Source organism: Bos indicus, chromosome 4, assembly GCF_029378745.1.
Source record: "Bos indicus isolate NIAB-ARS_2022 breed Sahiwal x Tharparkar chromosome 4, NIAB-ARS_B.indTharparkar_mat_pri_1.0, whole genome shotgun sequence".
NCBI classification, from domain to species: Eukaryota; Metazoa; Chordata; class Mammalia; order Artiodactyla; family Bovidae; genus Bos; species Bos indicus.
This window is the reverse complement of record NC_091763.1, coordinates 16,671,587-16,686,642: the sequence shown is the minus strand read 5'-3', so window position 1 is coordinate 16,686,642 and position 15,056 is coordinate 16,671,587. Positions and strand designations below refer to the sequence as shown.

The 15,056-nt window shown below is 44.0% G+C and overlaps 1 protein-coding gene across 11 annotated transcripts in view; it reads left to right on the top strand.

Annotated features, from left to right (window-relative positions):
• The window catches only part of ICA1 (islet cell autoantigen 1), a 163,356-nt gene that overhangs the window by 527 nt on the left and 147,773 nt on the right, over window positions 1-15,056 (top strand). The gene's annotated exons all lie outside the window — the stretch shown is intronic.

Genomic DNA, 15,056 nt, shown 5'->3' with positions numbered 1-15,056 from the left:
GGAGATTCCCGGCAGCCGGGGCGGTCGGGGGCGCCAGCCTGGGGCTGCCAACCCTGCCCTCCGCGCGCTGGGTGACATACAGGTCGCCTCCTCCTGCGCCCTCATCCCCGTGCGGGCACCGCCACAGCCCCTTCCCCTTCCCCGCCTCCGCCCTGGGGCCTGGGAAGGTCTGGAGGAGGCGCGCGCCTCGAGAGCGCGCGTCCGCCCCGGGGCAGCGGGAGGGAAGCGTTCCCGGCTCCGGCCGCCTCTCTGGACTCCGCGTCGGCAGCACCCTTCCCCCTCCCGCCCGCCCCACCCGCTCCGGGCCTCGCCTCCCCGGCCCTTCCGGCCCCAGGACCCCCGCGGTCCCTCTTGGGCCGGGACTTGACTTGTTGCCGAGTTCACCTGCCGCAGCTCCCGGTGTTCGGCTTTTCTCTTCTCCCCATTCCCCATCTTTGGCGGAGGTGGGAGGGAGCACTAGAAGCACTCATACCAGGAGGCCTGAGGTGGATCCCTCCCCCGCCCCGGGTGAGGTGCTCCGAGCCTCGGACCTGACTGGAGCGGGAGCCCCTAAGCAGGCCAGGTCGCCGCGAACCCCCGCGCGCCCGTTTCCTTTGGGTGCCGCTGACGCCGCCTTTCCTGCCTCGCGCTATCCTGCTTCCTCTAGAAACGAACATATCCTGTTATTACGTCTGCCTTTGCCCAGAGCGACTGTCCATTAACCTTTCCCGTTGCCTTTTGACTTGGCGTGCCCCCAAAGGCCCCTCAGCTTCTCTTTGGGCATCTTAAAAACGGTGCGTGAGCCTTTTCCCTGGCGAAAGGCATATAGTTTAGAAAGGGAATTGGGTTCTCTTCTAGATACCATAAAAATTTATCACGAGAAAGGGTGCTGGGTGGCAGCCTTAGTATCTGAGATCTGGTAACTTTATAAAAATTATCAGGGCCTGGAAAATGTACTACCAGCTGGTTTGAAAATGATATTGAATGTAGGAAGAAAAGCACAGAAGGCATTGGCCATTAATGTCCTATAAATTATGACTCATTGCAAACATGTCCATGTCCAAACATTTCAGTAAAAACTCGCCAGAAAAATACCAAGTTGGTTTCTGAAGACCTTTAGTTTGGTTTTTTTGAGATCTGAACTGTTCTCTGGGCTGAGGGAATGAAATAGGAAATGCCCACTAGTTTGTAATCAGTGGTCCAGATTCTGTTTCTTACATTCTGTTCAAGACACACACACTTTTTTTTTTTTTACTTTTAAGTAAGTTTTCAAGTCCGTTTTCTTTTTTGTTTGTTTGTTTTAGGTTTCAGTCTTTGTTTTTGAAACATCATGCTTAGAGAATACATACCATAGGGGCAAAATTCTTTGACTGCTATATATATATAATTTAAGGAGATGTGAGCGACTTCACTTTCACGTTTCACTTTCATGCATTGGAGAAGGAAATGGCAACCCACTCCAGTGTTCTTGCCTGGAGAATCCCAGGGAAGGGGGAGCCTGGTGGGCTGCCGTCTATGGGGTTGCACAGAGTTGGACACGACTGAAGCGACTTAGCAGCAGCAGCAGCAGCAGCTTTCTAATTATATTGTTTTTTGCATTAAATAGGTAAAGAGTTGTACTGCTATTATAGAGGAACATTTAGAAAATGACAGTTAAGCTGTTGAATACCGATTATAATAGTGGAGAGACCCAAGGCTAAAAAGCTGATTGTGGACACTCAACCAAAAGACACCGGATAGTAAATGCTTGGAAACTATGTAATAGCTCATTCCTTCATTTGATCCATTTTGTGTCTATCTGACTGCTTTCTCTGAGCATCTTTATTGCCATGCATTTCTCTCCACGTCAGGCTTATGAAAAAGACAGAAAATTTTGTTACTCAAAAAACCTTCAAAACTGCTGCATTTTCAGTGTATTTGACTAAAGAGTACACTTTTTTTTTCAGGTCCCGGCAGGTTTATCAGAGAAAGAGGTGTGGCAACTGTGAAATGACATAGCAGGGTCAACCTGTTTCCATGTGAACTTTTTAAGTTACAGAAACCTCATACAGGAGAAAGTGGTAAAGTTAATAGGCCACAAGGATCAGGAAGAATTTTTCCTCTTTATTGGTTGAGCTGTACACCTGGAAGCCTGAGGGTGGGTGGGAACATTTAGGATCAGTGCACTGGCTACTAATGTCCTTTTTATTCCATCTGCACTTTCAGATTTAAGGGAACCATGGACAAGGATGCCATCTGTATGTTTATGTCCATGAGGCAACATAGATCACTGATTAATTCACCTTTTTCCCTTCTTCACCCCCATCCAGAATCTGCCTCAGTAAAGCCTTTAAACTCAAATACCAGTATAGGAGGAACATTCCCCCTCCCCCCCCACTCAGGCTGTCACATTTTATACCACTGTCATATCTACTGCCATGGAGGATGGGCAAGGACAGGCTTTGGATCCCAGTGGAGCAGGATTGGAGCCCCAGCTGCAACACATAATTAGCCACATGACCTTGAGCAAGTTACTTCAGCTTTCCAGGTCCTTATTTGCTTATCTATAGAGCAGGAATTACATTTATATTTATATATATATAAGGATTTTCACAGTAAATAGGACTCAAGTTGGGCTTCCTGGGTGGTGCTAGTGGTAAAGAATCTGCCTGCCAATGCAGGAGATGCGATTCGATCCCTGGGTCAGTACGATCCTCTAAAGAAGGAAATGGCAACCCACTCCAATATTCTTGCCTGGAGAATCCCATTGTCAGAGGAGCCTTGCAGGTTACAGTCTGTGGGGTCACAAAGAGTTGGACAGGACTGAGCACACACACACAGCAGGACTCAAGTAATAGTAAATTATTTTTTCACATGCTAAACATATGTGCTGTCTATATCTGAAAAGGATGCTGCTGCCTTTCCCTCATGATAGAGAATGCATTCCAGTTGGTTTTGAGTTGTTGCAGTGATTTTGTACCAATACTGAGAATTTGGGCTTTATGGAATCCTCCCTAAAGTTGGAGAATGCAGTCTGTGGTTGAGGAATAAAGCAAAGCTAATTTGTTCCATTAGGGGTAGATCTTCTAAACACCTGGCACTCAAATGTGATCCATGGACCAGCAACATTGACTTCCCTGAGAGCTTATAAGACAGGTGGAATCTCAACCCACCCTCCCCTGACCCCATGTCCACTGAATAAGAATCTCTTCTTAACAAGATTCCCAAGTGAGTCCTGTGTACATTAAAGTTAGAGAAACATTGTCCTAAGCTGGTAATTATTAAACTTTTCTGTCTGATAGAATCATGTGGGGGCTTGTTAAGTGTGGATTCCCAGCCAGGCATCTTCCATCTGCTGTTAACACCTCAGGTAGCTCTGATGCCCCAGGCTTCTCCCACTGATCTTTGAGAACATGCTCACTCAGTGGTGTCTGACTCTTTGTGACCCCATGGACTGTAGCCCACCAGGCTCTTCTCTCCATGGGATTTCCCAGGCAAGAACACTGGAGTGGGTTACCGTTTCCTTCTCCAGGGAATCTTCCTGACCCAGGGATCAAACCCGGATCTCCTGCATCTGCATGAATGGCAGAGGGATTCTTTACCACTGAGCCACCTGGGAAGCCCAGTCTTTGAGAAACACTGCACCAAGCATTTTATGCAGCAGAGTATACTAAGATGGGCCTCTGCCCTTTTCTTTAACAAAGCATTTTGGCAGATACGACCTTTGATAGTCAATTCCCTTTGAGGTAAATAGGTGTTATAAATCCCTATCTATCTGCTTAGGAAAATTAGGACTACGGCCATGATTTGCCACTCTGGATAATGCATATGGTAGAACTTCCTTGAACCTCTATAAATCCTAGTTGACCATGCTTTCATGATTCTAGAATCCCAATTAATGCACTGAAGTAATTTCAGATTTCAGTGAATCTCTACAGGATACAGATGACTCTAAGGTGTTTTATACACACTTTTAAAACAAAGCCTTCCTTCTGTATGACTCTCGGCCAATTAGGATAAGTAACTGATTTTGAGCTTCAGCCATAAAATGAGGATGATGTCCCCTGGACAGTGTTGCCAGGATAAGCATAGTGTGCACAGAGCATTCATATTGGTGTCTGAGAAGTGCTAGTTCCTCAACTAATAGTAGCTACATGTTTCATTGTAAACCTGGTGAGAATGAGTTCTTGGAGAGTTGAGAAAATGGCATTGCTCCTGATGTGAAGTCTCTCCTGCTGGTTAGATGATGTCATTCATCAGGCTTGCGGCCAAATCAGAGAAGAGGGGTTGCCGCTCAGTTTTCAGCAAGCATTTGTTGCATGAGTCATGTGCCATTCATCGTTCCAGTGCTGGGAATCCCAAGGCGAGACCCAGGCCCTTCACTGCTCTGGAGAAGCCTGTAGCCTAGTGTGGGAGATCAGTGGGTAAGGGGACGATGACACTTCAGGAAAGGTAGGGAGCGATGAAGCCCAGGGCAGAGACACCCAACCCTGGTGGGGAAGAGGGTAGAGAAAAATGAGAAGATTCATGGAGGAGGTGACCCTTGAGTTAAGCCTTAGGGCCAGTAAGAATTTGGCAGGTCAGAAAAGGTGATGAATGGAGGGAGAGTTTCCCACACAGTACCCACGTGTACAGAGGGAGGGAATACTGGTCCTCAGGCCTGGAGCCCAATGTGCATGCATGTCCCTTACTGTCTGAATGACCTTGGGCAAGTTTGATCACCTGTGAGTTGAGAGGCTTAAATGTATTAATCAGGGTAAGCACAGGACTCATTTCAATTTTGTGCTATACAGTCATGGAGAGCTGGTGGAGATACTAGTAGAAAATAATGGACTGATGTTAAAAAGCTATTAGAATTAGAGGAAAGTAAAAGGGTCATTTTTAGAAGACATTTTACAGAAAGTACATAGAATCGAAAGAGGATGCCTGAAAAAGACAACTGAATGCAATGAATTACCATGGGGTCGAATACACGAGGTATACGTATTCAGTGATGACCAGTGAGTATATAGATAACGGTACATTACTAACCCTGAGAGTCTAGACTAGAGAGTGGTAGGTCCCTCTCATTCTGTGGTGAGAGTATTTGTGCAAGAAGTGGTTATAAAGTATTGCAGCTGCTTTCCCAGACCACACATTAAAATCCATTCTGTTGCTCACAATCATCATGATCTCTCACACTCACTTCTCTGTTCCCAGAACAGGGCATGAAAACCTAATGGTATTTAGGGGAAATTCAGCCTTCTCTGCCTGTTTCTGGGATAGTGCCTCCTAGGCCAGGGACCAAGGAGCTATTTGTGATAAATGGCACTCCTTGTTCTTCTTGGTAGGAACCCTGAGAGCCGCCAGGAGTCTTCAAGGATTTGTTGCGTATAAGCACAATGGCACCTATGGATTTGGGAGTAGCATAGCACCTGAGCCTGTGATTAGGAGAGATTTTTTTTTTTTACAGAAGCTGAGCCTATTATCCGAGCTTCCCTGGTGGCTCAGTGGTAAAGAATCTACCTGCCAATGCAGAAGACTCAAGAGACCAGCGTTAGAGCTCTGGGTTGGGAAGATCCCCTGGAGAAGGAAATGGCAACAAACTCCAGTGGTCTTGCCTGGGAAATCCCATGGACAGAGGAGCCTGGTGGGCTACAGTCCCTGAGGTCACAAAAGAGACATAACTCAGCGACTGAACGACAAACTAACAACAAGCCCATTATCCAACCCTTTGGTCCAGGAGTAGAGTGGAGTGCTGAGAAACAGGATTTTAAAAGTCAAAAGTGGCCTTTCATTTACTAGTTGTTGACTTTGGGCAAATTATTTCACCTTTGTGTCTCACTTGCAAAATGGGCTGTATGCCCTTCCGATATGGGCGTGACTCTGTTCGGTGCTTCACACATGTAAAGGGCAGTACATTATTACTGCCCTTTATCCAGCACATATTTGCTGAAGGCCTGCTGTGTTTCAGATTCTGTGCTTGGCGTAAGGAGACAAAGATGAACCAGCTAGGATTCCTCCCCTCAGAGGACTTGCAGGCCAGTGCAGGGGCATGCATGTGTGTCGTGTCGGACTCCATGCCCTCGTGGACTGTAGCTGCCCGGCTTCTGTGTCCTTGGGGTTTTCCTGGCAGGAATACTAGAGTGGGTTGCCATTTCCTCCTCCAGAGGATATTCCTGACCCAAGGATCAAACCTGCATCTCCTGCATTGGATTCTTTACCATTGAGCCACCTGGGAAGGGCTAGTATGTGTGTATGTTTTGTGGGGGAGGGGTGATGCAGATGTAATCAGCTCATTGCAGGAGAATAATGGGACTGCAGAGCACCACCAGCATTGGTGTGGGGCAGTTAATTCTCTAGTGGGGAGGGCAGGAGTAGAAGGCCCCTGGGGAGAAGGAGGACAGGTGTTGGGTTGGGGAAGACTTCACTGAGGAGGTGACATTTGTGGAGAGTCTTGAGGTAAGGTTAAGTTGTTGTTTAGTCATTGAGTTGTGTCCACTTCTTTGCAACCCCATGGACTATATCCCACCAGGCTCCTCTGTCCATGGGATTTCCTAGGCAAGAATGCTGGACTGGTTGCCATTTCCTCCTCCAGGGTATCTTCCCAACACAGGGATTGAACCCATGTCTCCTGCATTAGCAGGAGGATTTGCATGTTATACAAAGAGTTCAGACAATGGTGTAAAAGATTAGAATGGGTAGATACAAGGATGGTTTTGCCTCTGAAGGCCTAGACTAAGCCCTGACTGTGAATCTAAAAGGAAGAGATGTGTTTAGTAGCTTCTTAGGAGGTAGGATGAAGAGACCTGGGAGACTGGCTACAAAAGATGAGAAGTCAAGTTTGGGCCACTCAGTAGATTTCCTGCTGGTGATTAGCACTGGGACCACAAGAAGGAGAAAAATTGAGGGGGTGGAGATGGAGAGAGAGAATTTTAGAGGTGCTGAATTTGAAATGCCTGTTGGACATCCGTGAAGATGACCGGAGGGAGTTGGCAATTTAAACCCCTCTCCAGAGCACCAGCAGCTGCCCTTGTGGCTCAGACTGTAAAGAATCCACCTGCAATGCAGGAGACACAGGTTCAATCCATGGGTGGGGAAGATTCCCTGGAGAAGAGAATGGCTACCCACTCCAGTATTGATGCCTGGGAAATCCCATGGACAGAGGAGCCTGGCGGGGCTGCAGTCCATGGGGTCGCAATGAGTTGTACACGACTGAACACGTACACACACACACACACACTACCCACACACACACATCCCAGAGTACCAGATCCACATTTGCAAAGAGTCAGACACGACTGAACATGTGTACACACACACACACCCACCCACCCCAGAGCACCAGATCCACATTCACAAAGAGACATGACTGAGTATGTGTATACACACACACACACACACACACACACACACACACACACACACCCCAGAGCACCGGATCCACATTCACAAAGAGTCAGACATGACTGAGCATGTGTACACACACACACACACACACACACACACACACACACACACACACACACACACCCCAGAGCACCAGATCCACATTCACAAAGAGTCAGACACGACTGAGCATGTGTACACACACACACACACACACCCCCCAGAGCACCAGATCCACATTCACAAAAAGTCAGGCACAACTGAGCATGTGTACACACACACACCCCCCAGAGTGCCAAATCTACGTTTTGATCCTCCCACTGTAGTCTCTGGAGAGGGGTTTAATTTTGGAAGTCATACAGCTGTTGGAGGAAGCCACAGAAGTGAATTAAATCACCTACAGAGAGCAAGTAGAGTGTAATAGAAGACAGCCAAGGTTTGCGACTGCCAGGCTCCTCTGTCCATGGGATTCTCTAGGCAAGAATGCTGGAGTGGATAAGAAAGCTGTGGTACATATACACAATGGAGTATTACTCAGACATTAAAAAGAATACATTTGAATCAGTTCTAATGAGGTGGATGAAACTGGAGCCTATTATACAGAGTGAAGTAAACCAGAAAGAAAAACACCAATACAGTATACTAACGCATATATATGGAATTTAGAAGGATGCTAACAATAACCCTGTGTACGAGACAACAAAAGAGACACTGATGTATAGAACAGTCTTATGGACTCTGTGGGAGAGGGAGAGGGTGGGAAGATTTGGGAGAATGGCATTGAAACATGTATAATATCATGTATAAAATGAGTTGCCAGTCCAAGTTCAATGCACGATACTGTATGCTTGGGGCTAGTGCACTGGGACGACCCAGAGGGATGGTATGGGGAGGGAGGAGGGAGGAGGGTTCAGGATGGGGAACACAGGTATACCTGTGGCGGATTCATTTTGATATTTGGCAAAACTAATACAATTTGTAAAGTTTAAAAATAAAATTAAATTAAAAAAAAATAATGCTGGAGTGGGTTGCCATTTCCTCCTCCAGGGGATCTTCCCGACCCAGGGATAGAACCTGGATCTCCCGCATTGGCAGGCAGATTCTTTACCACTGAACCACCTGGGAAGTCCTGGAACCTTGTAGATCATTGATATTCAAAAGGTGCACACATAGAGGGAAAGGAGCCAACAAAGAAAACTGAAAAGTTGCCAAAGTGTAGAGAGTGTTTACTGAGAAATAGAGGAAGGGGAGCTTAGTCAAAGTTCAAATGAGAGGAGGACCTTTGTTGGGCTCATGGTGAAGACCTTCCTCTGGTGTGGTGGAGGAAGGAAGCACACTGTGGGCTTAGAACACGTCCCTTTGTGAAGAGAAGGAAGAGGATGGTGACTGGAGGAAGAAAGAGGTTGAAGAATATGTGTTGAAGGCAGACAGGGAGGTTGATTGACTTGAAAGAGAAGGAATAATAGATGGAATAAGGTGGGAAGGGGCAAGAGGGTGAGACCGGTCCCTTGTGAAGAGGAAGGAACAGCCGTGGCTATGGGTGGTCCCCAAAATGAGTAATGGTGAGGAGAGGAAGCTGTGGGAGAAAGGGCCCAGTGCCATGCCCCGGGCCATGACTCCCCGTAGAGCGTGAGGGGGAGCCTGGTCATCGTCTTCCTGGGGAGTCTCCTCTACCTCCTGCTGCCTGAAGGCCAGGAGCCGAGTGACCTTGTATCTAGTGCTTTTCTCTCCGCGTTGCCAGAGGCAGCAGCGCAGGCGCCACGGTGGAGTAGGTAAACTTGCACTGGCGCCAAACCCCCGCCCTCTTTCTGCTTCCTGCCTCTGTCTTTTCGGCACGCCTGACCTGAAGCTCTGTGCCTTTGGGCTACTTCCTGGTGGTTCTTCCTGCTTGTTCCACCTGCCTGACCAGGTATATGCCCAATGGTCCTGTCTTTCCTGATTCCCACCAGAAGAACTGGTCTTGTGCCTTATTTGTTATAATTAATGATTAATAATTCATATTAGTAATAGCAGTTCTACTGCTGTTATTTAGTTCAGTAAACCTCTTCCCTAAGAAAGTAGCAAGAACTTGGAAAAGAGATCTCTTACTAGTTCTCGGATAACACCACCAGATGACCCAGTTTAGGCGAGGGTGGCTCTGCTAATCGAGGCACATGAAAACACAGAGCTGTCTCCTGCTTCCCTTTACTGTTGACTTTTATTTGAAGGTCCCCCTCTTGCGTCTCCCTCCCCTTCCTAGGCTGTCTTCATCCCTGGCCCTTGCACGTGCGTGCTAAGTTGCTTCAGTTGTGTCCCACTCTTCAGGACCCCATGGACAGCAGCCCACCAGGCTCCTCTGTCCATGGAATTCTCCAGGCAATAATACTGGAGTGGGTTACCATTTCCTTCTCCAGGGGATCGTCCTGACCCAGGGATCAAACCCACATCTCTTATGTCTCCTGCACTGGCAGGTGGTTCTTTACCACTGGTGCCACCGGGTCCCTTGCTCTTAAGCTAGCACAAACGCCAACATGATTTAGGGACTACTTCACCAAACAAAGTCCGTGAATCTGTGCCATTTCCAGAGGAAGGGGTCATGCTGGTTTATTTACAGGACCTGTGCACAGCGTAGACATTTTATAAACAACATACTGGTGTCTGTGTGTTTCGGTAATTTAAAACTAATGGAAAAGGCTTACTCTATGCCTTCGGACATTTTCTTCCATCCTGGGCCTCCATTAACTTATCTCTGAAGGAGAAAATAGGACTGAATAATCTGTAAGTCCTCTGCTCCCTCTGACTGATCTGTGGAGGCCTAAGAAATTACTTGGTCATTTCTGTAAGAAGCTTTAAGTTGTGAATTTAACCTTAAAGAACGAGAACTTTATAAACAATAGTATCTTGCAGATTGTTCTGATCGTTGATATTATGCTTATGTGTAATTTCATAGAGGTGTCATCACTGCATTCATATTTTTTGTCTTCCTTCACACTTATAATATTAGCCATTCATATTTGTATATGAATTATGTACATTTCATTTATAAATGTATGCATTTTATATTTGTAGGTATTTATATGTGTGCTTCTGTATGTGTGTGTGTATAGTAAGAGTGATTGATTTATCTTCTCACTTTTGATGATCTAATGGTAGTTCATCCACTTCACTAAATCATTTTTATAAATCTGATTTAAAAGAAATAGTACATTTTGCATATAGAGTTTGATCTTTTTAAAGCAACTTATTGTGAAAATGCAGATTGTAGGTCATTTTAAAAGACTATATTGAAGATCATTTAAAAAGACTATGTATACATGTATATACACACACACACACACACATATATATATATAGTTTATGTACATATATAAGTGAGATTTTATTTCTGTAATGACATATCTGACAGGATAATTGTCAGATTCTGGGGAGAAAACCCTTTAAAATATTTATGTATGTATAGAATATTGGTGACCTGAGAATTAATTTTTGGCTCTTTGCTGCTTTACTTAATGCCTTAGACAAAAGCTATGTGATAAAAATGTAAGGGCAGCCACATAATCTAATTTAAAACATTCTAGTGAACACATTGAAACAACTAAAAAGAAGCAGGGAAAATTAGATAATATATTTATTTAATACAATATATCCAAAATATTATTTCAACATAAAATATAAAAATACATATATAAAATATAAATAAGTATAAATGTAATTTATAACATATAATATAAATATATATATAATATAGCAAACTAATTATATAAAATTTAAATATACATACATCAATATAAAATACATATAATTTTAGCAACATAAAATATAAATAAGTATGAAATATAAATTTCTTATTGGACACTTATTACTTTTGGGATTACTAAGTCTTCAAAATATAGTGTGTGTTTTATTTGAAAGCATATCTGTATTCAAACTAGCCATATTTCCAAGTTGCTCAATAGCCACATTTGGCTAGTGGCTGATGTACTGGACAACACAGTCTTGGATGAGAAAATATGTCTATCGCAGATTAATCTTTCAAAAAATTGTATCACAGTTTTAAAATGCAGTGTTAAAATTAAAAAAAAAAAAATGTGTTCCCATCATTTAATGACGCTGTGTGCTGGCAGTCAAGGGTCTAGTATTTCTTTTTTTTTTTTAATTTATGTATTTGGCTGGTCTTAGTTGCAGCTCTCGAGTTCTTTAGTTGTGGCGTGCAAACTCTTGGCTGCAGCGTGTGGATCTAGTTCCCTGACCAGGGATTGAGTCCAGGCCCCCTGCATTGAGAGCATAGAGTCTTAGTCACTGGACCACCAGGGAAGGCCCATGGAGTCTAGTATTTCTTGACAGAAGTTGACTGAGACCTTTGTCTGAGTAGCGTGTTCCTTCATTGTTCACCTTGTGAGCTTTTAGAGAAAAGGCACTATAAATACCAGAAATTAAAATCCATTTGCTAAATTGCATTTGAAAGTTACATATCCCAAAGTAAATAAAATCAAAGGTGAGTATAATTTATACAGCAAGGTCTTTAAAAAATCCTTTCTTTAGCAAAGATACACTGTTTGTTCTTTTTCTGTTTCCAGTCTTCTCATCCATTTCATATTATCTGCTCTTGTAGATTCCCTTGAGGTTTTTCAGTGCCAGCCTTGTTATTGCCATCATGATTTTTGTCACAGCACAAAATTCACCCTTGATTCTCCTATACAAGCAGGGTTGTAAGCAAGAGAAAGAATAGCAAGACCTAGATCATGCCCCTTGTGAGCAATTTGAGTTTGGGGGTTATTTTGTTTTTAGTTTATTTCACGGGGCCATATTATTTTTAACTAAAATTAATATTAAGGATGAAAGACTTTTAGAGAATACGTTAGCTTTTTTAAGTTTCTTTAAGTATGAGATGGTGTATTTGGTAATTGCCTTTGAGAGACATCTCTTAGAAGAGAGGAAGAGACTCAGGAGAACATCAGGTTGCTAATTGGCTGACTAGTGTTTGGGGCTCAGAATTGCTCCATGTAAACTTGATCTTTAACCTGACCTCCAAGAAGTCTCTATTTCTAGAAACCCAATTTCCTTATCTTTAAAAAGGAACATGTTGTGTTTATTATCTCTAAGCTTTCTCTTAAGTAAAAGTTGCTCAGTTGTGTCTGACCCTTGGCTACCCCATGGACTGTATAGTCCTGAATTCTCTAGGCCAGAATACTGGAGTGGACAGCCTTTCCCTTCTCCAGGGGATCTTCCCAACCCAGGGATTGAACCCAGATCTCCTGCATTGCAGGCAGATTAAAGAACCAGCTGAGCTACAGGGAAGCCCAAGAATACTGGAATGGGTAGTCTATCCCTTCTCCAGCAGATCTTCCCAACCCAGGAATCGAACTGGGGTCTCCTGCACTGCAGGTGGATTCTTTACCAACTTAGCTACGAGGGAAGCCCATCCTCTAAAAATAATTAAAATCAGCTTTATGGTTTTGTGATTAAGAGCAACCTAGATGTCAGCTAGCTTCATCTACTGTTGTACAGGTGAGCCAAGTATAAGATGGGCAAGCCACACTTCAGTTTGGCTTCCCAGGTGGCGCTGGTGGTAAAGAACCCACCTGCCAAAGCAGGAAACATAAAAGACCAGGGTTTGATCCCTGGATCGGGAAGATCCCCTAGGGTAGGAAACAGCAACCCACTCCAGTATTCTTACTTGGAGAATCCCATGCACAGAGGAGCCTGGTGATTTCTCAGGGTTGCGAAAGAGTCAGACACAACTGAAATGACTTGGCACACAAGTGGAAGAGGGATAAGCTTGTATCATGATCATGGGCTTACAGGCTTTTATTTTATACTAAGCAGAATACTGGGAGACAAGTTATATCGGCATTGGAAATATTTACTTCAGGATGTGATTTTAATAGAGTTAGGGAGTTACTAAGCTTGGTTAATGCCTGGATATAATATTTGAGCCGTTTTGAAATGTGAATAATCATTTAAAAATATCCTAAGCCACAATTCATTAACAGAAAATGCAAATTTTAATAGAGACTTGCACATGTAGGTTTAAATGAAAAGTCATCCATCTTTTAGCTGCCTTGAATATGGTTAGAATTCTGCTTTCCTCCCATATGATTTGCTGACTCACAAAATTAAAGCGTGACTCATAAAATTAAATCATGATGGTGTTTCACATTTGCTTCTGAATTTATGAAATGTCAAAAAATCATTTGCAGGAGACTCAAACTCAACTGCAAACAGAACCCATTTAAAGTTATATGCAGTGCTCAAGTAGTCATAACCTTATCAAAATCTGAAAGGGAGAGCTGGGTGATATCTGAGACATAGGAAAAGCACCCATAAAAACTAGTCAGAATCACATTACTTTAACTAATGTTTGGCTTTTGAAGGGATAGAAGATGATTCAACTTCCCACCCTCCACAGGGAACCCTTTTTCTCAACTATGTGTGAACACATTTTGATGAATCAATATTGGAATAATAACAATAAATGCAGTTAGTTATGCCTGGAGGAATTGCTTTCAGATCAGATCAGATCAGTCGCTCAGTCGTGTCCGACTCTTTGCGACCCCATGTATCGCAACACGCCAGGCCTCCCTGTCCATCACCAACTCCCGGAGTTCACTGAGACTCACATCCATTGAGTCAGTGATGCCATCCAGCCATCTCATCCTCTGTCGTCCCCTTCTCCTCCTGCCCCCAATCCCTCCCAGCATCAGAGTCTTTTCCAATGAGTCACCTCTTCGCGTGAGGTGGCCAAAGTACTGGAGTTTCAGCTTTAGCATCATTCCTTCCAAAGAAATCCCAGGGCTTGATCTCCTTCAGAATGGACTGGTTGGATCTTCTTGCAGTCCAAGGGACTCTCAAGAGTCTTCTCCAACACCACAGTTCAAAAGCATCAATTCTTCGGCACTCAGCCTTCTTCACAGTCCAACTCTCACATCCATACATGACCACAGGAAAAACCATAGCCTTGACTAGATGAACCTTTGTTGACAAAGTAATGTCTCTGCTTTTGAATATGCTATCTAGGTTGGTCATAACTTTCCTTCCAAGGAGTAAGCGTCTCTTAATTTCATGGCTGCAGTCACCATCTGTAGTGATTTTGGAGCCCCCAAAAATAAAGTTTGACACTGTTTCCACTGTTTCCCCATCTATTTCCCATGAAGTGGTGGGACTGGATGCCATGATCTTCGTTTTCTGAATGTTGAGCTTTAAGCCAACTTTTTCACTCTCCACTTTCACTTTCATCAAGAGGCTTTTGAGTTCCTCTTCACTTTCTGCCATAAGGATGGTGTCATCTGCATATCTGAGGTTATTGATATATCTCCCGGCAATCTTGATTCCAGCTTGTGCTTCTTCCAGCCCAGCATTTCTCATGATGTACTCTGCATATAAGTTAAATAAACAGGGTGACAATATACAGCCTTGATGTACTCCTTTTCCTATTTGGAACCAGTATGTTGTTCCATGTCCAGTTCTAACTGTTGCTTCCTGACCTGCATACAGATTTCTCAAGAGGCAGATCAGGTGTTCTGGTATTCCCATCTCTTTCAGAATTTTCCACAGTTTATTGTGATCCACACAGTCAAAGGCTTTGGCATAGTCAATAAAGCAGAATTGCTTTAGTTTTTCCCATTTCTACTGAAACTGTTTAGACATTTATATTTAAAACACTTTTCCTTCTCTGTGTGGGAAAGAATCTTTCTAGACATGAGAAAAGGGGGAAAGTGTTCGTTCCTCAGTACTGTCCAACTCTTTCTAGC